The sequence below is a fragment of the Lissotriton helveticus genome, chromosome 2_1 (genome assembly GCF_964261635.1).
Source record: "Lissotriton helveticus chromosome 2_1, aLisHel1.1, whole genome shotgun sequence".
Classification (NCBI taxonomy): Eukaryota; Metazoa; Chordata; class Amphibia; order Caudata; family Salamandridae; genus Lissotriton; species Lissotriton helveticus.
This window is the reverse complement of record NC_136059.1, coordinates 110997008-111018893: the sequence shown is the minus strand read 5'-3', so window position 1 is coordinate 111018893 and position 21886 is coordinate 110997008. Positions and strand designations below refer to the sequence as shown.

Genomic DNA, 21886 nt, shown 5'->3' with positions numbered 1-21886 from the left:
GTTCCAAAAGGGTTTCCCTTGGGCAATACCAGGCCCTTTCCAGAGAGCGGCACACTAACTTGCGAGGGTAGCCTCTATTTCTGAGTTTGCGGCTGAGGGTTTTTGCTTCAGTGAAATAATCCTCTTTGAAATAGCAGTTGCGCCTAATGCGTAGAAACTGGGAGAAAGGCAGGGAATCACGCAAGACTCTCTGGTGATGGCTAGTGTACTCTAAGAGAGTGTTGCGTTCAGTGGGTTTTCGGTGTAGGGTGGTGGTGAGCCGACCTTCAGTGTGTCTTATTTCTAGGTCTAAGAATGGGATAGAATCCTTACTAGTCGATAAGGTATATTTGAGGCCTCCACTATTGTTGTTAAGCCAGTGTTGGAAAGATGTGAGGTTATCAAGTGATTCAGTCCATAGTAAAAAAAAATCGTCAATGTAGCGTTTCCACATTGTGATGCCATTGTGGAAAGGATTGGACGCATTCAGAATGTTGTTGGTCTCCAAGTAGTCCATGTACAGAATAGCCAGGTTAGGGGCAAAAATTGCTCCCATGGAGGTACCCCTAACCTGGCCATAAAACTGTCCTTCGAAAAGGAAAAAGTTCTTCGTCAGGCAAATTTCCAGTACCTGGAGGATAAAGTTAGATGGGACAATATGTGGGCGTGTCCGTGTCTCTAACACCCCTTCAATCACACGAAGGGATTCATATTGGGGGATGTTAGTATATAGTGATTCCACATCCAGCGTGCACATGGTGCTGGATGTGGGATCAAATGGATAGTCTTCGATCATGTTAATCATAGCCATACTGTCTTTGACATAGCATATGGTATCCGGTACAAATGGTTTGATAAAGAAATCTATATAGTGGCCCAATGGTTCAAGAATTGAGCCGCACCCAGATACTATGGGCGGCCTGGTGGAGATTGTGGGTTCTTGTGGACTTTCGGGAGGCAGTAGATCACAGGGATGCGGGGAGATTTAATGTTAAGGAAATCAAATTCCTTTTTAGACAGGAAGCCTAGGTCAAGTGCCTCTGAAGTAACTTTAGTAATCATGTCCTGAATCTCAGCAGTGGGATTGCGAGAGAGTCTACACTAATGCTCATGGTTGCTCAACTGACGCATTATCTCCTCTTTATACAGATTGACATCTTGGATCACAATGCCCCCACCTTTGTCAGCAGGTTTTATTATCAATGACTGGTTGTTTTTCAAGGAGGCAATGGCATTTTTTTCATCTAACGTGATGTTATAAGGTATAAAAGACCTCTTGTTTTCTAGGTCAGTAAGTTCCTTAAGAACTAGTTTTTCAAAAGTGGGAATCTCTGGCGGGATCATGTCTGTGGTAGGGGAGAATTTGGACAGTGGTTTGAAGGGAGTGTTGCCAGGTTTGGAAAGGGAGGGATTCAGAAGGAAAAAACTGTGAAGGCGAATTTTCCTAAAGAACCGCAACAGTTCCACCTGTACATCTTGAAAATTAGGGTGTACTGTGGGAACAAATGACAGGCCTCTGCTCAATAGTGAGACTTCATTACTGGACAGAATGTGTTCAGTGAGGTTGAAAATGGGTAAGAAACCGGTCTCTAAGTCAGTGATGTTGTCATTGGCAGTATGATCTGACGTAGTTACCAGCCGTAATGCTGTCTGCGTGTGAAACGTTTGCCTGGAGGGTTCGCTGGTTTTTGCCATGTCGGGGGCTGCTTTCCTCTGCCCCTTGGTTGACCTCGACCACCTTCTAAAAAAGTACAATTAGAGGGGCCTGGGCTATCGCTTTGGTCTGACTGTCCTGAAGAATCAGCTGAGCTGTCAGTGAAGCCAACAAACTGTTGCCTCCTGTTGAATCTTCCCCAGGGTCTTTGATTTTGTGGGCCGCTGTAAGGGCGAGTGGTGTAGTAATCTTTGGCAAGATAGGGGTACGTTCTCTCTTGGTAAAAGTTTTTGATATCTTTGCGTACTTTGTTTGTTTTTTTGTTTAATTCAATTTTATGAAAATCTTTGATAGTTTATTGATTTTTTCAAGACGTTTACTGGTTTCTGAGCTGGTATTATTGTCCTTAATCTGTTTCTCGAGTTCTGTTATTTCTGTATTTAGTTTTTGGAGCTCTTCAGTAGCAATGTCAATCCCGAGCACCATCCAGTGCCGGGAGCATGTGGTGCTTATGTAGCTGAAACCATTCAGGTATTTTGGATTATTGGTAAAAACCCCTGGTACATTGCGTACTTGTAGCCCTAATGGGATTGTGTTGGATTTGAGGTAGTCAGTTAGGAGTCTGATCATTAAAAGTAGCCGTACCTCCTTTTTCTTCAGTTTCTCTAGGTCATCTGCTAGGGAAGTGCTGGACCCAGATGGTGTTTCTGCTGTGTCAGAAAGGAGAGAGGGGCCTCCTAAAATTTTATTGATGTATTCTAAGTTATATAATGGAGGGTGAGGATCAGACATGCCTATTAAAGAAGATCCAGGGGGGGGGGGGAGATGTGGGGAGGAGAAACTTTACAATAACGAGTGAACAGTACAGGGGTGGACAAGGTGGACCCACTTGCGAGGAAGGGGCTAGGAATTACCTGAATCCCTTGCAATCCGGCGATTGCGCTAACTATGTTTTCACAAAGACAAGGGAACCCAAAAGGTATGCCATAGGGACCTTGGGCAGTATCAATTTACAAAAAACAGTGGTCCCTACATGTGGACAAGATAACAAACAACTCAAATTGGACAGCCCCATGGTCCGTCCACACAAGAGGTAGTAAACCACTGAACAGGAGACAAGGGTGAATAAAGAAGATGCCATGCGGGGTGTGTCCTGACACATGAGTCAGACCAATTACGTGCTGCCTAAGGTCAGCTCTGTTCATCATGTTGATCAGAGTCACTGTATCTGGTTCAGAAGAAGCCTCGAGATAGTAGTTAAAATCTCCCATAATAGTATAGGCGTCAGACCCTCTACCAGTAAATTTCCAATTGATGCTACAAGGGGGTTCCTAGCTCTTGGTGGTCCATACTATAAAATACCTTTAACGGTATGGTGAGGGGATAAACTAAAATTAAAAGACAAAGCCTCACAAGCTAAGTTAAAGGCAGACTGAAATACTGCCTTAATAGATCTATGATCCCCAGTGAGCAACATAAAAACAGAGGTATGCCCAAACAGATAAAACATTCAATTTTAAAACCCTAAATTTTAAAATTCATATATTCGGTAAATTCGGTAGTGCAGTCAGTGACTCCAATTTCTCAATGGGAGCTTGTGTGGCGAGCAGAAACCCACGGCAGCACAAGCTCCCATTGACATGTAGATGGCACCTCACCATGTGGCAGGCACCACAGGTGCCCCCCATGCCTAGATGTGGAGGGCCAGGAGGGAAAGGGGCCCAGCAGTCATTCCACCATTAATCATACTTTTTGCTGAGGGCATGGTGTATATGCTTCTAATCACCTTTCTAAACCTCTCCCCTATATTAGTAAACATGAGGATTACATTCAAATAACATCAATTTACCCTATCGAACTTCTTTGTTGAGTCCAAGGTGACAACCGCTAAAGGCTCCCCAAAGGTAGTTCCAAGATCAATAGCACCGATTAACTCATGTGTAAGCTCATTAAGAAATCTGCCCTAAAGTCCTTCTGATCTTTGTGAATCAATGACCCAACCACCAAACTCAATCTTTTAGCCATTATATTACTAAGCAACTTGTAATCACAGTTTAGCAATGAAATTGGTCTAAATGACTAACATATTTGGGATTTTTATCCAGGCTTCAAGATGAAAGTGATCACTTATTCTCCCCATGACAATGGAAGTGAAACCTCGCCCTCTAGAATTTCACCAAATAATTGGGTTAAAATAGGAGTAATCACTTCTGCTAAGGCCAGATAAAACTTACTGGGGAAACCATCTAATCCCTCAGCGTTTCTTCTCTTGCTCGTTTTCACTGCTTTCCTCACTTCTTGATAAAACAAAGCTTTTTGTTCCTCCAACTATTTTTTAAGGGTATCTCCCACTAGCCACTCCTCCGCCTCTTCTTCTGTAACAGGTAAACAACCCTCATATAGTTCAGGAAAAAGCTTTAAGAAAGCTGCTTCTATATATAGAATGTTTGATGAAACCTGTCCTGTTACTTCACCTTTCATCTCATGTACCATATTCTTGGCCAGGTCTGATCTGACTTTCCAAGCCAGCCTTTTCCCTATACTCAAAATAGTCCATGTTACTAGCCTCCCATCTTGTCTTAACCCGGGTCTCCACTATTAACGCAAGCTGTTCCCTCTTTGATCACATTTCTTTTTCCACATCCCCTCTCTCTTCCACTGACAATTGTTGATCTAAAAGCTGCCTCTGTAAATGACTCATTGCTTCCTCCACTGACGCAACTTCTCATTTATACAATCTAAACTCCTGAGCAGAGTCACTGATCATCCTTCCCCTCATAAAACCCTTGAAGACATCCCAAACAATTGGAGTCAGAGCGGAACCAACATTCAAACTCAAGAATTCTTATGCCGCCTTTTTTACCTAATCAACCACCTCTTGATCCAACAACAGTGACCTTTCCATACTTCATCTTTTATGTTTCTCTTCTGCTGGAAGAGCCAAATCCAAGACTATTATTGCATGATCTTATAAGTGTGCTGTATTATGCTCAATCGAACTAACATCCTCACGAATGACCCTATCTACCAAGAAAAAATATATTCTTGAAAAATGGCCTTACTTTTCATTGTGAAATGTATAGGTTTGTTGTCTCCCTGATCGGCATCTCCATATGTCATAAAGACCAATCGGCCTCATGATCATTTTTAAATAAGACTTCATTTTGTGATAAGCTCTAGCCTTGCAGTTCGTGGACTTATACATACATACATAATAACTTTATTTCGACTTTTTAGTCATAAAAGTACAGAAATTAAGTACGACCCAAAGATGCCCATGGTATTCACAAAGTTTAAAGAGAGTAGTTTTCAGATCCCTTTTATCTTAAGACAATAAATTAATATAAAAGCATGAAAAAATATGATTGAACATGTAGTTAATAACATATAAAAGACACTCCAGAGCTAAAATAGAGAGTAAAAGTATCATAGTATTAAACATCAATTTCTAAAAGGCGCCCTCGTTTCAGCCATATCGCCTGAAGAAATGTAGAAATTGCAAAGACAAACAGTGGATCCATTTCAGATTTTAGAATTCTAAGTGTGGCAGAGTACTCCCTTATACCCAGGTTCCTGCATATTTGTATAATCCATTTTTTCCTAGCCTGCTTATAGGCCGGGCAGAAAAAGACCACATGAGCTTCAGTTTCTTCCATCACGTGGCAGCCAGGGCAAAGGTAACAAGACTCATCTATCCACTTGTTTGTTGTTGCAAAAAGTGGAAGGGTGCCATATCTGAATTGGAGAAAGAGTCTCCTTATAAACGGAGAATGTATTACATCCAAAGCCTGTTCAAAGCAATAAGAAGATTTGTGATTCAAAAACACCCAGGTCAAGCTTGTGGTAGTATGCACTTGGTTTACAAGCCGAAAATTGTGATCTTTAAGCTGTTTGGATAGAGTTTTTTTCGGGGTAATTACACATGCTTCCTCAGGAGTTGCCCATAGATCCTCTCTACCAATTGCCTTAAGAGAATCTCTTACAAAAGACAGCCACTGTATTTTTCCCAACGCTCCTGGTATCTGTAGAAACGACCTGAGCTCCTCCCTGTAGTGACTTAACTCGGCTGTACTCCAGAGCCAGCACCAGTATAGTAGTGGACGGCTCGAAATAAGATCCGCCACAGGGAGGACACCCAGGTCCATCCTTAGTGGGACCAGTGGGGTATTACTTGGCAATGCCGTGATACTTCTGAGGAATTTGTTTTCGATTATCATTAATGTGTTGGTTTTAATATGGCTCCAAAGTTCCGCCCCATACAAGGCTGCCGAGCGGGCTTGAACTTTGTAGATCTGTAACTGCGGACTAATTGCCTTCCGTGAACAACCATTATGGACTTTCCTTAGCCCATCTATTGTCTGGATAAGCCTCAGATTCGCCGTCTCAATTTGGGGAGCCCAAGTCATTTTGTCATTCAGGGTCAGTCCCAAATATTCAAAGACATTGATTCGTTCCAGCGGAATATCATTCATAACTGGGTGGGGATAGGAAGAAGGTTTGGCGCTAAACACCATATATTTTGTTTTACCGATGTTAACTTGAAGTTTCCTCTTTTTGCAAAAGTCAGTGAATTCCCTTAATACTCTCTGCATCCCCATGCGTGACTTTGAAAGGAGCAGGGTATTGTCCGCAAACATCAATGCAGGAAATTTACGTGAACCTATTTTTGGGGAATCAAGATCTTTTGCATGATGTAAATATTCCACAAAGCCATTGAGGAAAAGTGAAAAGAGGGTTGGCGCCAGTACACAACCCTGCGGACCCCCTTGTCAACCAAAAAGGGGGCCGTCAGTTGTGCATCTTTTCCATACCTCACTCTGGCATACGTCCCCTCATGTAGGCGTTGCAGTTGTAAACAGAGATAAGGTGGAGCCCACATAGTCGCCAGGATATTCCATACCTGGTCTCGGTCGACCATATCGAAGGCTGAATTTAGGTCAACAAACGTAAGGTATAGGCTTCCCTGTTCAAGTATTACATGCTTCCAGTGGATCAGCTGTAACCTAAACAGTTGATCCACCGTGGACATCTTGGCCCTGAATATTAGGGGTGTTCCCATAGCAACTGGTCTGCCCACGTAATCCTGTAGTACTTCGGCTCATTAAGTTTGTAGTTGACCTTGTTTAATTTTTTAGACGATCTTGTAATTCTCTGTGATTACTTATTATTTAGAAACTTGAGCCATTTCATGTCATTTCGTTTTTCATTTGTAAATTTTAGAAGATTTGTTTTAGCCTTTGCTTGTTTAACATTGGTGACATGAATCTGGACTGGAATCTTCAGGAGTCAGAAAAGTTAATCATCAACGTTTAGACTCAAATTCCAGCAAGTGTGAACAAAGGCTGTTGGTTTAAATGGATTACGTGAGACCAGTTTGCGTAGAAACTACAACGGCCAAGAACACTTCCATGAGAGACATCCACAGGAAACAATTGTTGTTGTTGTTTGTTTGTTTGTTTCTCACTCCACTTCCCCTTTCCCTTGGGGACTAGTTAACATAGTCAGGATTTCATATCATTCCTGATTGTGTTGGTTGATCCTTGAGGGAGTTGGGAGTTAGCGTCTTCAAGAGGAAACGTCTGAAGTGATCTTCGTTGCAACTCAACAGAAGACGAAGCCATTAAAAAATTAATCGTTCCCTCTTGAATTCGTGAACTCACCCTCATGGATGTTTCTCAGTTGACACAGTTAGTTCAGAAGTTGAATTTGGAAATGGAGGAAATGCGTTTAGAGAATCAATCCCTTCCTCAAGAGTTGGATGAAACTAGAGCGGGTTTTTCAGTTTGGAGAGATCCAACTGTGGAGAGGAAACCAATACTTACTCCAACAAAATTTGGAACAACCTCTCACCAGTCCCCTACTTTACAAGATCAGTCTAGTAATCAACCAGTTCAAGTTTCAGTAGTTGCACCCACACCAGTTCCTTTAGCAAATCCTGAAAGATTTTCTGGGGATGGTAATAGGTACACAACCTTCATTAGCCAATGTCAATTACATTTTATGTGTAAACCTTTGGTTTTTAAAACTGATTCTGTCAAGCTAGCTTTCATAATCTCTTACCTTGGAGGAGTAGCAGCTGACTGGGCTTTGCCATTGGTTGAAAGTAATGATCCTTTGCTTCACAATTTACAAGATTTTAAATTAGCCATGTCCAAATTGTTTGCTAAACACACATTTATTCAAGCATCAGATAATGAGCTACTGAGTTTACGTCAGGGATCTAAAGATCTTATTTCTTATATTGCCTCCTTTAATAGACTTCTAACCGAGACTCATTGGCCTGAGGAGAAACGAATATCGTTGTTTTATAGAGGTCTCAGGGATGATCTGAAGGATTCTCTTGCTCATATTGTTAATTTGCCAGATGATTTTAAGGAATTTCAAGATCTTGTGGTTAAGTTGGACAATAGATTAGGTGAGCGAAGAAATGAGAAATCAAGAAGGGTGTTTAGAAATCCTCAACTTAGAGTAGATAAGAAGGAGTCTGAAGAAAAGCGATCTTCGGTAGAAAAAACTCAAATAGGTGGAATCAGGGGACCTTTGACTCCAGAGGAAAAGGAACGAAGACATAAGGGAAATTTATGTTTGTATTGTGGAAAAGCTGGGATTTCGCTAGAGACTGTACAGTTAAACCAATTAAAAAGAAAGCCTTGGTGGTAGACACCGTTTCTCAAACGCAGTCGGAAAACTAGGATCCTCGAAGAAAGTTGAGATCGTTTCTTCGAGTGGATCTTTTTCCAAGATCTCACAGTATGCTACTAATGTAACCTCCCTCATTCCTAAACATTTTACTATTCGGATGGTTTTTATTTTGACCACTTTACAAAGACATAGCATTCCAGTATTATTAGATTCAGGAGCCACTGGGAACTTTTTTGATTTGGAATTAGCTCGAAAATTAAATTTGAAATGTATTCTTAAGAAAGAACCTGAACCGGTAAGAGCCGTAGATGGATCAGTTTTAACTTCAGGTATGATTCGTTTTAATACTGAGCCACTGACCATAGTATCAGACAATGGTCACACAGAGAAAACAATTTTTGATTTATTTGACACACCTACCTTTGGAGTTATTTTAGGAATTCCTTGGCTGGAATTACATAATCCAAAGATTGATTGGTTTAAGAGAACTGTCACCTTGGAATCCTCTTATTGTAAGTTACATTGTTATCAGGAGGTTAAGGATCCAGTAATGCCGCTATTTTGTGCAACTCTGAAGTCTGAAAATAGTTGTTTACCAAAAGAGTATCGGAATTTTGCAAAGGTTTTTGATCCCGTGGAAGCCACCCAACTCCCACCTCATAGAGTCTATGATTGTCGGATAGATTTAGTTCCCGGGGCTGTATTACCTTGTAGTAGAGTGTATGCTTTGACAGAACCTGAGAATGACTACCTAAGAAAATATTTGGATGAACTTTTAGATCTAGGGTTCATCCGTCATTCTACTTCGCCCGTCTCATCGCCACTTTTCTTCGTTGCGAAGAAGACTGGGGATTTGAGGGTGTGTATTGATTATCGCGCAGTCAACAAAGCAACTATCAAAAATAGGTATCCTTTGCCTTTAATTCCAGTGTTATTAAATCAAATTAAAGGCTCCAGTATTTACACCAAATTGGATCTCAGAGGAGCATACCATTTGATTCGTGTAAAAGAAGGCGATGAGTGGAAGACGGCTTTTCGCACGAAGTTTGGTCTTTTTGAGTATACTGTCATGCCGTTTGGTCTTTGTAATGCTCCAGCAGCTTTTCATTAATGAGGTGTTACATGATTTGCTGGATGTTTGCTGTATTGTCTATATAGACGACATCTTGATCTATTCAAAGAATACCGAAGAGCATGTGCAACATGTTCAGTCAGTTCTGCAGAGGTTAAGGGATCATTCTTTATTTGCAAAATTAGAAAAATGTGTATTTCATGCCACCAAGGTGGAGTTTCTGGGTTATTGTTTGTCTCCAGAGGGAATTCATATGGATCCCAAGAAGGTAGAAGCAATTTTAACTTGGCCTATTCCAACATCCATTAAGAACACTCAAAGAATTTTAGGGTTTGCTAATTTTTATCGACGTTTCATTTCTAAATTTTCTGAAATTGTTACCCCTATTACTCAGTTGTTAAAAAAGGGGAAAAAATTCTCTTGGAATGAGGAAGCGAATCAAGCTTTTTCTTTGTTGAAAAAGGCTTTCACCACCGCACCTATTTTGGTTGATCCATTCCAGATCCAGATAGACCTTTTTATGTTGAAGCAGATGCTTCACAAACTGCAATTGGAGGTGTTTTGCTTCAGAAAAATCCTGAAAATGGTCATTTTCATCCGATTGCTTTTTATTCAAGAAAGTTATTGATAGCTGAACAGAATTATACCATTGCTGAACGAGAACTTTTAGCTATTAAAGATGTGTTCCAGGAATGGAGACATCATCTCTTAGGGGCAAAACATACAATCACAGTATATTCTGACCACAAGAACCTGCAATTTTATTCAACTGTGAAGGCTTTCACTCCTAGACAAATGAGGTGGTTACAATTTTTTAGTGAGTTTGATTTCGTAATCACTTATCGTCCTGGGAACAAGCAGCTGTTGTCTGACACACTATCACGATTAGTTTGTGAAAGAAATTCTAATTTTAATAAAGAACCACCAAGTATTCTTCCAAAAGAGAAAATAGCAGCTGAAATTCATTCAGAAAGTTTCTTAGATTCAATTAAAAAGGAATTAAAGATTTTCAATAATCAAGAGTGGTTATCTAAGGAGGGTAATTCAATTAGAGAGGGTCTTTTCTTTCATAAACATAAGTTGTTCATTCCCACAAAAGATTTACAAAATAAGGTGATGCATTGGAATCATGATTTGGCAATTGCTGCACATCCCGGTATTAACAAGACCTTGGAGTTGTGTCAGCGTCATTTTTGGTGGAACAAAATGATACCGGCTATTCAGCAGTTTGTTGAGGCTTGTCCAGTTTGTTCCCGTCAGAAGGCTTTACATACAGCTCCGATGGGTATTGGCAATCCCTCCGCAGCCTTGGCATACAATCAGTTTAGATTTTATTACGGATCTTCCCAAATCCAATGGGTATACAACAGTCCTGGTAGTGGTGGATTTGTTGTCCAAGATGGGACATTTTATTCCTTTACAAAAGATTCCAACAGCAGCAGAATTTAGTACAGTTTTTCTATCAAATATTGTCAAGCTTCATGGTTTGCCCACTAAGATAATTTCTGATAGGGGCCCTCAATTTGTATCCAAGTTTTGGTCACAGCTTAGTAAACAACTTGGTATCGAGTTGGCCTTGTCTTCTTCTTTTCATCCGCAGACTGATGGTCAAACTGAAAAGGTTAATCAGCATTTAGAACAAGGTTTACGTTGTCTTTTGGCAACTTTGTCTAGTCATTGGGATGAGGTCCTACCTTAGGCAGAATGTTCTTATAATAACACTACACATTCAGCTTTAGGCTGTTCTCCCTTTTATTTCCTTACGGGACAACATCCTAGATCTCTTCCTATACTTCTACCTGACGAGCAACAAACTATGCCGGCAGTCTCAGATAGGTTAACGTCTTTGTTAGATATTCAGGAAAAGGCTAGAAAACAATGGATTAAGAGTAAAGAGACTATGAAGAGAACTGCAGATTCTCATCGTAAACCATCACCTTTATATGTGAAGGGTCAGATGGTTTGGTTGTCCACTAGGAATATTCAGTTAGAAGGTCCAAGAAAATTGAAACCAAGGTATTTAGGTCCTTTTGAAGTAGAAAAAATTCTTAACCCAGTGTCAGTGAGATTAAAATTACCTGAAGATTATTCAATACATCCTGTATTTCATGTGTCTCTTTTGAAACCCTTTGAACCCTCCACTCGACCTGATAATCCACCTCCTCCAGTAGTAATAGGAGATCATTTAGAGTATGAGGTTAAAACTATTCTGGACTCAAGAAGGGTGAGAGGAACCTTGTTCTATTTAGTTGATTGGAAAGGCTATGATTCTTCGGAGCGATCCTGGGAGCCTGAAAAGAATGTCCATGCCCCAAGACTCATTAGGTCTTTTCATGCTTTACATCCTGACAAACCAAGACCTGTGAGACGACCTTTGGGGGGGGTTCCCATAGCAACTGGTCTGCCCACGTAATCCTGTAGTACTTCGGCTCATTAAGTTTCTAGTTGACCTTGTTTAATTTTTTAGACGATCTTGTAATTCTCTGTGATTACTTATTATTTAGAAACTTGAGCCATTTCATGTCATTTCGTTATTCATTTGTAAATTTTAGAAGATATGTTTTAGCCAATGCTTGTTTAACATTGGTGACATGAAGATTTTGTCTCAGCGCGAGGTAGCCAGCGATTGTCATGCGCGGCTTCTCGTGGGCTGAAGCTATAAAAGAAAAGCTTTTTTAACGGCTCTGCGCTTCGTCTGTAGTTGACGTGACGAGGAGCGCTTCAGTTTTTCGAGCCGTCCGAGACCCTGTAGACCGGAAAACCTTAACTCTTCCCTTTCCTTGAGGTCGAGACCTTTTGGCAGTCTCGCATCTGTAAAACAGCAACCTTGATCTTCAAAAGTCCTTTTGAATATTATCTAGCTGGCCAAAGGAAGAAAACGAAGACCGGAGCGAAGGAACGTACGCAGTTTTCAGAGACAGTTCCTACGCGACGTTTCTTTCTTCGGAACCACTCTTCGATTCTGCTCCTGGAAACGACTGGAAAAGGGACAGTAAGATTTATGACTAAAGCACAGAAGCAATTTGTCAAATGACTTAGCGCTGTGGCGTTATTTCTCTTACAAACCGATAGAAATCGCTAGACTGTTTTAAGCTAAAGAAAAGAATAGTGACTGGAAAATCAAACAAGCCTTGGTAAAATCAGCAGGTTAATTTGATTTCAAGTCATTTTTTAAAAATCCTAAATGAGGATTTGGATTATATGTAATTAGTTAGAAATGTAAAAGTCTTTAAGCAGAGAGTTAATCCAAGCTCGTAATTAACTGGCAATTTAGGAGTAGGATGCTGTGTGTTTCTTTCTGCTTTCTTTTAACTACAGACCCCCATTTAAACTGAAGAAGACTGGAATCTTCAGGAGCCTGAAAAGTTAATCATCAACGTTTAGACTCAAATTCCAGCAAGTGTGAACAAAGGCTGTTGGTTTAAATGGATTACGTGAGACCAGTTTGCGTAGAAACTACAACGGCCAAGAACACTTCAATGAGAGACATCAACAGGAAACAATTGTTGTTGTTGTTTGTTTGTTTCTCACTCCACTTCCCCTTTCCCTTGGGGACTAGTTAACATAGTCAGGGTTTCATATCATTCCTGATTGTGTTGGTTGATCCTTGAGGGAGTTGGGAGTTAGCGTCTTCAAGAGGAAACGTCTGAGGTGATCTTCGTTGCTACTCAACACTGAAGCCAGCTTGTAATGGGGTTAATATGGCCTGATCTTCAATCCAATCCTGCAATCTCCCTAAAAGTAACCTCCCATATAGTTTCTGTGAAACGTCAATAAGACTAATGGGCCTATAGTTTGATGGTTCCAGTGGGGATCCTTTTTATGGATTGGGACGATTTCAGCACCTGCCCACTTCGGTGGAGCAGGGAGGCCATACTGGATTGCATTAAATAGTGTTAGAAGATAAGGGGCCCAGATTAGCTGGTCACTTTTAAACAAGTCACCAGGAATTTTATCCAGTCCTGGGGCTTTGTTAGGTTGCAATTTAGCCAAGGCAGATGCCAATTCCCCCAATACAAATGGGGGTGCATCAGATAGGCTTTGGAAGTTAAAATTACACAGTGGAGTGTCGTTAAGGTTTGGGTCGAAAGGGGAGGAAGAGTACAAATCCTTGAAGTACCAGAACCAGGCACCCTTATCTATATTAGGGTCAAGTGTGGTTCTGCCTTCCACTTTCCCATGGTGGCAAGATTCCTAAAACTTTTACTATCTTTTTGGTTGAGGGCCATCTTAATTTCTTGCCACCTTGCTGTTTCCCATTCTTTCTTTGCATTTAGGATAGTACTCTTATATACTTTCCTAGCTTCCCTAATACGCAAATGGTATTCAATTCTATCAAAAGGGTCTGTTTTGCTACCCTACAAGCTTTCGTGTACCATGGGTTCCTAGGGCCGCCAGATATAGGGTTAGTTGTGCCATTCTAAAAAAAAAAGGAGCCAAAGCCTCAGTGAGTCTTTGGTGGAGAGTTCCTACTTCGCTATCAAAATCAGGGAATATTGATCTACCAGCCACATCACTAGCTCTCTCTAATACTGGAATAATACTAGCATACAATTTAGGCTGAGATTCCTCAGATTGTATTAGCTTAGACAATCTTATCCGCCTCCCCCCCTCTACAACCACCAGATTATTTTGAAACACCTCTTCACTGTTTCTAATAGTACCGGACCACTGGGAGTCCCAGGTCATGACTATAGGGTTGTGGTCACTCTCACACCTTTCTCCTACGGCAAAATCAACCACGTTCTGCCATAGCTCCAAACTAACTATAATATAGTCAGTAACAGATGACGGTCCAGGCCTCTGAAATGTCGACCGACCTCAGTGAAAAGTTCAGGGTCAGAGATGTTATCTGATGTTATCTGAAGGGCCAGCGGGGTCCATCGCGTGGTGGGATACATATTGAGAGGTGGGATTGCCCAAGTGGAATCCTCTACATTAGTGATCACAAGTATATCTCCACTTAGTGGCTCAAAGTGGCAAGTTTTTGCAAGTTCTTATCGGTCAGAATAATGCAGGTTATATCTGGGTAGTGTGTCTCAATTCGATTAACCTTGCATCCTAGGTGTAAAGCAACCCATATACAGAGCCCCTCTGACGGTCTCCCCATTTGACCCTTAACAGCCCCCTAGCAATACGCCACAAAACCTGCCCTATATCTTGGTTCTACCGCCCAGGTTTCCTGAAAAACACATATTTCGTGGGAGTCAATACATTCCCCCCAATCTGGGTGTTCAAGTTTAGAGGCAAGGCTCGCAATGTTCCAAGACAAGCTTCTAGAACCGACACTAGTAGGCTGAACTACTAGCCCCCCTGGATCCTTCAGTCGGTAAGCTTGGTATGCCAGCACTCGCTAGGTTTCTGTCTGTAATGTGATTCCCAGGTTCGCCAGTTTCAGGTACGGGCAGTGCATTGCTGTCTTCAAGTGGGATCAACTGAGTTCCAGTAAAACAACAGGGAGTTTCTCCACCTATAAGGACACTTGCCTTTAAACAAGATACATCCCCATAATCTCTCCCAGCATATCCTAGTCTAGGCAATGATGTCTTATTGACCTCCACTTCAGGGGTCGCCCTGCATATCTCTTCTCTACTCCCCTGTGGTGGTACATTGCTGCTCTTCTTAGTGCCCATACTTGGTGCTGGTTCAAAATCGGGATTAGTCGCATCCAGTCAGTCGACTGAATCCAATGCGCTAAACCTATTGTAAAGGGGAAGAGTTGTAGATCGAACACCATTTTCCCTCATTAGGCAGGTACACTTCTCTTCGAGTTGGGCCCTCCTACCTCCATTGTACTCATAGTTTTCTGGGTTAAAGACATTGTCTATCGATGTATAAAAACAGCTCAAATCCCTTGCCCGTATGGTTGTTTGTGAATTTGCCCAAGGACCCCCACATACATGAGAAGCAGCTCTTGGGTCATTAAAGTTAACAACAATACAATCTCCTGGTATATTCTTCTGCTTTACTCCTACCCAGGTCACTCTTCTAACTAGTAGTATCCTAGACTGTGCATGGGAAGGGAGCGGTCGATTAGTGTTTAACCAGTGTATTGTTTTGTTCTTTAGCTGCTCATGTGTTTCAAAATGCCCTTCCTTAAGTTCTGGAACTCCCGTCAGTACTATGACATATGGGGTACATTCCGGGGGGAGATTCAGGTATTGCTGAGTGTTTTCTGCCTTGTTGAATTTCCTCAGTCCCCCACCCAGCGAAATTGGCTCCGTCACAATACCCTCATTGCTAGAACGGATAGCATTATTGCACAATGGTGCTGGTGATGGACCAGTACAGATATCTACAATTGGATTTATGCCTTCAACCCTCATCCCTCCTCCTTCCCTCAAAGCATCTGAGCTCTGGGCATCGCTAGCTAGGTTATTCTTAACATCTTTAGCAACTTCACTTAGCGAATACTCCAGCTGTCCAAGCTTGTTCTCAACTATTTTCAGTCTCGCTAATATGGGTTCCAAAGATAATTCTATTAAAGCACCGATTTTTGACCAATATTGTTCACCATTTGTTCCCTTTTTTGGTCCCTTCTCAATTGTCCCTGCAGATGATTTTGCTGGGGCCTCCAATTTGCGTTCCTCATTTAAAATTTCATCTGGTTTGCTCCGCTTAGCTGGCTTTGAGTTCTTTCCATTTTGGGGGGGCTCCTCCTCTCTTCCTTTTAGATATTGTACCCTGCTCATGCTGGTTGGATTTGTCAGGTTGAATATGTACCAGAGCTGAGCATAGTGTGCTATTACGTGAGCGGGCTTCTGATGTTTCACCCTGTGCCCGTAGAGGGCGTACAGTCTCTCGCTCCTCGATAATAGTCAGAGGATCAACCCGATACAGTCCTGGGCTTATTGACTGTGTAACAGGGAGCAAGGGAGCCTGGGGAGTGTTTAATGGTGAGTGAGCATTCGCTATTTCCCCCAAGGATGATCTTTTAGTGAATGCAGGGTCTAGTGATAATCTACGTTCAGTAATTGCAATTTCGTGGGCTAGAACAGAGGACGCCCTAGTGATAAACTGGTCTAAAGTCCCAGCCACATAGCCCACTCCTGCATTTTTCCTTGTCCGCCCCTCAGGACTTGCCATTGCTCCCCACAGTTCAAATACAAAGAAGATGTTAAATGTGCGAATTAGTCACTTACTGGGGACATCAATAGTTATCCTTGCTGTGGAACCAAGAGGGGGGCCCAGCCCAGCCTCTGCCAGTCTCAGACGGGCCCTCCTTTGGCCCGGGCTTCGCCCGGCGCGCATCCGCGCACGTTCCGCGCAGCGGGAATGATGAGGCGCTTTGAATGCGCCGGTGAAGAAGGCTCAGGTGTGGGCTCAGTACACGCTCCCTGGGACTCGTAGTTCACCTCCGTAGCAGTGCCCAAACAAACGAACGGCTCCCGCGCCAGCGGGAGTGGCGAGGCACTTTGAATGCGCCGGTGAAGAAGGCTCAGGTGTGGGCTCAGCACACGCACCCTGGGACTCATAGTTCACCTCCGTAGCAGTGCCCAAACAAACGAAGCGGCCCCCGCGCCAGCGGGAACGGCGAGGCGCTTTGAATGCGCCGGTGTAGCAGGCTCAGGTGTGGGCTCAGTACACGCTCCCTGGGACTCGTAGTTCACCTCCGTAGCAGTGCCCAAACAAACAAAGCGCCTCCCTCGCTAGCCTGAGCGGCGAGGCGCTTTTAATGCGCCAGTGAAGCAGGCTCAGATGTGGGCTCGGCACATGCCCCCTGGGACTCGTAGTTCACCTCCGTAGCAGTGCCCAAACAAACGAAGCGGCTCCCGCGCTAGCGGGAGCGGCGAGGCGCTTTGAATGCGCCGGTGAAGCAGGCTCAGGTGTGGAATCAGCACATGCCACCTGGGACTCGTAGTCCACCTCCGTAGCAGTGCCCAAACAAACAAAGCGGCTCCCGCGCCAGCGTGAGCGGCGAGATGCTTTGAATGCGCCAGTGAAGCAGGCTCCGGTGTGGACTCAGCACACGCCCCCTGGGACTCGTAGTTCACCTCCGTAGTAGTGCCCAAACAAACAAAGCGGTTCCCGCGCCAGCCTGAGCGGCGAGGCGCTTTGAATGCGCCGGTGAAGCAGGCTCAGGTGTGGGCTCAGCACACGCCCCCTGGGACTCATAGTTCACTTCCGTAGCAGTGCCCAAACAAACGAAGCGGCTCCCGCGCCAGCGGGAGTGGCGAGGCACTTTGAATGCGCCGGTGAAGCAGACTCAGGTGTGGGCTCAGCACACGCACCCTGGGACTCATAGTTCACCTCCGTAGCAGTGCCCAAACAAACGAAGCGGCCCCCGCGCCAGCGGGAACGGCGAGGCGCTTTGAATGCGCCGGTGTAGCAGGCTCAGGTGTGGGCTCAGTACACGCTCCCTGGGACTCGTAGTTCACCTCCGTAGCAGTGCCCAAACAAACAAAGCGCCTCCCTCGCTAGCCTGAGCGGCGAGGCGCTTTTAATGCGCCAGTGAAGCAGGCTCAGATGTGGGCTCGGCACATGCCCCCTGGGACTCGTAGTTCACCTCCGTAGCAGTGCCCAAACAAACGAAGCGGCTCCCGCGCTAGCGGGAGCGGCGAGGCGCTTTGAATGCGCCGGTGAAGCAGGCTCAGGTGTGGAATCAGCACATGCCACCTGGGACTCGTAGTCCACCTCCGTAGCAGTGCCCAAACAAACAAAGCGGCTCCCGCGCCAGCGTGAGCGGCGAGATGCTTTGAATGCGCCAGTGAAGCAGGCTCCGGTGTGGACTCAGCACACGCCCCCTGGGACTCGTAGTTCACCTCCGTAGTAGTGCCCAAACAAACAAAGCGGTTCCCGCGCCAGCCTGAGCGGCGAGGCGCTTTGAATGCGCCGGTGAAGCAGGCTCAGGTGTGGGCTCAGCACACGCCCCCTGGGACTCATAGTTCACTTCCGTAGCAGTGCCCAAACAAACGAAGCGGTTCCCGTGCCAGCGGGAGTGACAAGGCGCTTTGAATGCGCCGGTGAAGCAGACTCAGGTGAGGGCTTAGCACACGCCCCCTGGGACTCGTAGTTCACCTCCGTAGCAGTGCCCAAACAAACGAAGCGGCTCCCGCACCAGCGGGAGCGGCGAGGCGCTTTGAATGCGCCGGTGAAGAAGGCTCAGGTGTGGGCTCAGCACACGCCCCCTGGGACTCATAGTTCACTTCCGTAGTAGTGCCCAAACAAACGAAGCGGCTCCCGCGCCAGCGGGAGCGGCGAGGCGCTTTGAATGCGCCGGTGTAGCAGGCTCAGGTGTGGGCTCAGCACGCGCCCGCTTGGACTCGTAGTTCACCTCCGTAGCAGTGCCCAAACAAACGAAGCGGCTCCCACGTCAGCGGGAGCGGCGAGGCGCTTTGAATGCGCCGGTGAAGAAGGCTCAGGTGTGGGCTCAGCACACGCCCCCTGGGACTCATAGTTCACCTCCGTAGTAGTGCCCAAACAAACGAAGCGGCTCCCGCGCCAGCGGGAGCGGCCAGGCGCTTTGAATGCGCCGGTGTAGCGGGCTCAGGTGTGGGCTCAGTACACGCTCCCTGGGACTCGTAGTTCACCTCCGTAGCAGTGCCCAAACAAACAAAGCGCCTCCCTCGCTAGCCTGAGCGGCGAGGCGCTTTTAATGCGCCAGTGAAGCAGGCTCAGATGTGGGCTCGGCACATGCCCCCTGGGACTCGTAGTTCACCTCCGTAGCAGTGCCCAAACAAACGAAGCGGCTCCCGCGCTAGCGGGAGCGGCGAGGCGCTTTGAATGCGCCGGTGAAGCAGGCTCAGGTGTGGAATCAGCACATGCCACCTGGGACTCGTAGTCCACCTCCGTAGCAGTGCCCAAACAAACAAAGCGGCTCCCGCGCCAGCGTGAGCGGCGAGATGCTTTGAATGCGCCAGTGAAGCAGGCTCCGGTGTGGACTCAGCACACGCCCCTGGGACTCGTAGTTCACCTCCGTAGTAGTGCCCAAACAAACAAAGCGGTTCCCGCGCCAGCCTGAGCGGCGAGGCGCTTTGAATGCGCCGGTGAAGCAGGCTCAGGTGTGGGCTCAGCACACGCCCCCTGGGACTCATAGTTCACTTCCGTAGCAGTGCCCAAACAAACGAAGCGGTTCCCGTGCCAGCGGGAGTGACAAGGCGCTTTGAATGCGCCGGTGAAGCAGACTCAGGTGAGGGCTTAGCACACGCCCCCTGGGACTCGTAGTTCACCTCCGTAGCAGTGCCCAAACAAACGAAGCGGCTCCCGCACCAGCAGGAGCGGCGAGGCGCTTTGAATGCGCCGGTGAAGAAGGCTCAGGTGTGGGCTCAGCACACGCCCCCTGGGACTCATACTTCACTTCCGTAGTAGTGCCCAAACAAACGAAGCGGCTCCCGCGCCAGCGGGAGCGGCGAGGCGCTTTGAATGCGCCGGTGTAGCAGGCTCAGGTGTGGGCTCAGCACGCGCCCGCTTGGACTCGTAGTTCACCTCCGTAGCAGTGCCCAAACAAACGAAGCGGCTCCCACGTCAGCGGGAGCGGCGAGGCGCTTTGAATGCGCCGGTGAAGAAGGCTCAGGTGTGGGCTCAGCACACGCCCCCTGGGACTCATAGTTCACCTCCGTAGTAGTGCCCAAACAAACGAAGCGGCTCCCGCGCCAGCGGGAGCGGCCAGGCGCTTTGAATGCGCCGGTGTAGCAGGCTCAGGTGTGGGTTCAGCACGCGCCCCCTGGGACTCGTAGTTCACCTCCGTAGCAGTGCCCAAACAAACGAAGCGGCTCCCACGCTAGCCTGAGCGGCGAGGCGCTTTTAATGCGCCAGTGAAGCAGGCTCAGATGTGGGCTCGGCACATGCCCCCTGGGACTCGTAGTTCACCTCCGTAGCAGTGCCCAAACAAACGAAGCGGCTCCCGCGCTAGCGGAAGCGGCGAGGCGCTTTGAATGCGCCGGTGAAGCAGGCTCAGGTGTGGAATCAGCACATGCCACCTGGGACTCGTAGTCCACCTCCGTAGCAGTGCCCAAACAAACAAAGCGGCTCCCTCGCTAGCCTGAGCGGCGAGGCGCTTTTAATGCGCCAGTGAAGCAGGCTCAGATGTGGGCTCGGCACATGCCCCCTGGGACTCGTAGTTCACCTCCGTAGCAGTGCCCAAACAAACGAAGCGGCTCCCGCGCTAGCGGGAGCGGCGAGGCGCTTTGAATGCGCCGGTGAAGCAGGCTCAGGTGTGGAATCAGCACATGCCACCTGGGACTCGTAGTCCACCTCCGTAGCAGTGCCCAAACAAACAAAGCGGCTCCCGCGCCAGCGTGAGCGGCGAGATGCTTTGAATGCGCCAGTGAAGCAGGCTCCGGTGTGGACTCAGCACACGCCCCCTGGGACTCGTAGTTCACCTCCGTAGTAGTGCCCAAACAAACAAAGCGGTTCCCGCGCCAGCCTGAGCGGCGAGGCGCTTTGAATGCGCCGGTGAAGCAGGCTCAGGTGTGGGCTCAGCACACGCCCCCTGGGACTCATAGTTCACTTCCGTAGCAGTGCCCAAACAAACGAAGCGGTTCCCGTGCCAGCGGGAGTGACAAGGCGCTTTGAATGCGCCGGTGAAGCAGACTCAGGTGAGGGCTTAGCACACGCCCCCTGGGACTCGTAGTTCACCTCCGTAGCAGTGCCCAAACAAACGAAGCGGCTCCCGCACCAGCAGGAGCGGCGAGGCGCTTTGAATGCGCCGGTGAAGAAGGCTCAGGTGTGGGCTCAGCACACGCCCCCTGGGACTCATACTTCACTTCCGTAGTAGTGCCCAAACAAACGAAGCGGCTCCCGCGCCAGCGGGAGCGGCGAGGCGCTTTGAATGCGCCGGTGTAGCAGGCTCAGGTGTGGGCTCAGCACGCGCCCGCTTGGACTCGTAGTTCACCTCCGTAGCAGTGCCCAAACAAACGAAGCGGCTCCCACGTCAGCGGGAGCGGCGAGGCGCTTTGAATGCGCCGGTGAAGAAGGCTCAGGTGTGGGCTCAGCACACGCCCCCTGGGACTCATAGTTCACCTCCGTAGTAGTGCCCAAACAAACGAAGCGGCTCCCGCGCCAGCGGGAGCGGCCAGGCGCTTTGAATGCGCCGGTGTAGCAGGCTCAGGTGTGGGTTCAGCACGCGCCCCCTGGGACTCGTAGTTCACCTCCGTAGCAGTGCCCAAACAAACGAAGCGGTTCCCGTGGACTTATCCAAATTGTAATCTAACACTGTGTTAAAATCTCCGGCTATTATATTTGGATCAGGAAACCCTAATATATTCTGGGACATCGCTCTTAAGGGGTCGTAATCCAAGATGTTGCTTTATTATAATATTTGCTTTCTAGAGCAATTGGGCAAACAGACTTCTAGGCTTTGCTAACTCTTGTTCACTGATCACTTTCTCCTATGCTCATGTATATTCTGGGATTGTGGAAAAGTTACGTTTTGCACCAAATGTGGGTAAAAATGTGACCTGTGTTGCTTAAAAATCAGCAAACTTCCTTTGTAAGGTTTTGTCGCCCAGAATCATTTATTTGTACATTTTAAGTGCAAGCTAACTTCATAAAAGGAAACGTGACCAAGTTTGTTAAACAGATGTAGTTTAAAGTAGTGT

General features: G+C 46.3%; 1 protein-coding gene across 6 annotated transcripts in view; it reads left to right on the top strand.

Annotated features, from left to right (window-relative positions):
- The window catches only part of LOC144817774 (CD209 antigen-like protein C), a 794201-nt gene that overhangs the window by 174727 nt on the left and 597588 nt on the right, over window positions 1–21886 (top strand). The window contains exon 1 of one of the 6 annotated variants that reach the window (XM_078674578.1): window positions 20786–20884. The exons of 4 other annotated variants lie outside the window; for them this stretch is intronic. The gene's annotated coding sequence lies outside the window, so the exon portion shown is untranslated. Of the gene's footprint in view, window positions 1–20785; window positions 20885–21183; window positions 21269–21886 lie in introns of those variants that run through there. One more of the 6 variants, XM_078674580.1, reaches the window with a different exon arrangement.